The sequence below is a fragment of the Cicer arietinum genome, chromosome 3 (genome assembly GCF_000331145.2).
Source record: "Cicer arietinum cultivar CDC Frontier isolate Library 1 chromosome 3, Cicar.CDCFrontier_v2.0, whole genome shotgun sequence".
NCBI classification, from domain to species: Eukaryota; Viridiplantae; Streptophyta; class Magnoliopsida; order Fabales; family Fabaceae; genus Cicer; species Cicer arietinum.
In genome coordinates this window covers 24,629,685-24,632,283 of record NC_021162.2, presented here as the reverse complement: position 1 = coordinate 24,632,283, position 2,599 = coordinate 24,629,685, and positions in this window count along the sequence as shown.

The window sequence follows — 2,599 nt, the reverse complement described above, 5'->3', positions numbered from 1 at the left end:
CAAAATAAGTATATAAAAGTAAAGAAAATCAAACACAATATTACTACTATCTCAAAATGATTATTTATAAAATAAATAATTGAAATAAGATATCTTTGGAAATAATTAAATATAATTAAGTGCATATTTAATATTAACCAAACACACAAGGAAATATGATATTAATTATCAAAACTACAAATACATGTAATATCACCTAAAGCTTATTCTCTAAAATATTTACACTAATATACTCTTATTTTTTGAAAAATATATAAAATAATAAAAATATAACATTATTATTTACATCACTCGTTTAGTAAAATATGTATAAAACTAGTATATTGTAGAAAACACACATATAACAAAAATTAATCCAAAAATTTATCAACATATATTATAAAATAATTTTCACAACAAGTTAATTATAAAATTCTATTTAATTAATAAAATAGTTTATTATAAAATTTGGGGTGTTACAGGAATCACTAGCCTTGTCAGGACCTACCTATATGATCACAAAATAATCCCCACTTCAAAAATTCTCACTATTTATTTTCTCCCCTCGTTAGCTTAGACTACTCCATTAAGAGCATCATCTTTATAAATCATCACTATTTCAATATTCTCATCACAATTTTATAACATCATTAATCATACATAATCATAATCATCATATAAAGTCATCACAATTTTATAACATCATGAATCATACATAATAATAATCATTAAATAAACTCATCACAATTTTATAACATCACTATCACCGATCAAAAATCATCATTATCATCATGCATACATATATCATACCATGCATTCATATTTTATTATCACATCAGATAAATTCGTCTAATCAAACATATGCATCAAATTCGTTTGAAATAAAATATCACAATAATATCAAATATCACGCATTTAACGAAATTAAATCAATCAACACCTTATAAATATTTCTATTAGATATTTTTAATCTCACAATTTCCATATTTTCACATTAATCAATTTATCACTCAAAGGGCTACTGCCGTACGTAGCAAGCCCCTTATGAATAATTGGGAAATACAGTTTTCCCGTTCATCTCACATTATATTATACTCATGAATTCACACGCTCTTCACCCCTTACCTTATTTAGACGCTTTCTCAAACACAGAAATCAATGGAAATTTTCAACAACAATTGTAGATCGACAACGTACATCGAGTGAATTTCATAAAATCATTGAGATGTGACTGAAAAATTATGTGAAGCCTAAAAATAAGAGTTAAATAATTAATAATAATTTTAGGAACAAAATTGGAGTAAAAACAATGAGAAAAATTGCAGAAAAAGTCTCACAGATTTGTTAGAGTGTCGGAAGGGTCAAACGTCATCTTCACCAAAAAAATACAAATGAGTAGTGCTTTTTGAAGGTTTCGACGAGAGGAATCCAAAAGCTATACCAGTTTTTTGAGACGGCCAATGTGGTGATCGGAATCGGCCAGAAACAGCTCGCCTAAGGAAAGAAATGCAACTGTTTCTGATTAAACTGAGCCACAATAGTTAAAATTGATGCCAAAAATCGATTCATTGGTCCATTTTTTGTGGGATAGACATCGAGATCGTTTCCAAACGGCTAGGAATTGGTGGTAGTGAATTTGATAGAAAAAAGGTTTGAGCGATTTGGCTGTCAGATTTTCTCTTTTTAGTTTTTTAATTGCAGAAGGAGAGGTGCAGATTTCCGATGTACAGGTACAAGAGTAAAATTGTAAGGCCCAACACAGGTAGTCAATTCTGATGCAGAAATAGGGGTGTAATGAGTAAATCGTAGGTGTAGAAAGGAAAAGTCCAATCAATAATTGTCGAAATTAATATGCAGAAGTAGAAAATATGGGTGTAAACAGTCGTCTGGTCCAAAATTCATTTTCTAGTATTAGTAAAAACTCTTAATAAATAAATAATTTATTTTACCTTTTTAGAAACTTTTCTCTAAAATACTCATTTTAACATAATATTATTTATCCTTAACATCGATAAACTAAAACCCTCATATTCAAAATAATAAATATAATTATTAGTATAACATTTTTCAAAATAATCACATAAAAATACATCATCTTTATAAAATAGTTGAAATGATAAAATAAATAAATATAACATCAACAATTTAAATTACTTACAAAATATAAATAAATATGTATAAAATCCTCATATGATAGCAACTATATAAAAATAAAGAAAATCAATATTAAAATTACTAATATATCAATATAATTATTTGTAAAATAAATAATTAAAATAACATATATTTATAAATAATTAAATTTAATTATGTGCACACTTAACATCAGTCAAACATATGAGAAAATAACATTAACTAAAAATGCACGTATATATATAGAGTCGCGTAAAAACTTATTCTTTAAAAAATTTACACTAAAAACTATTATTTATAGAAAAATATATAAAATAATAAAATATAATATTTATTATTTATTTCACTTATTTAGTCAAATATATACAAAATTAGCATATCATAGAAATCACTCATATAACGAAAGTTAGTCACAAGATTTATACACATATATTCTAAAACAATTTTAACACCAAATTAATTATCTAAAATCCTATTTCATGAAGAA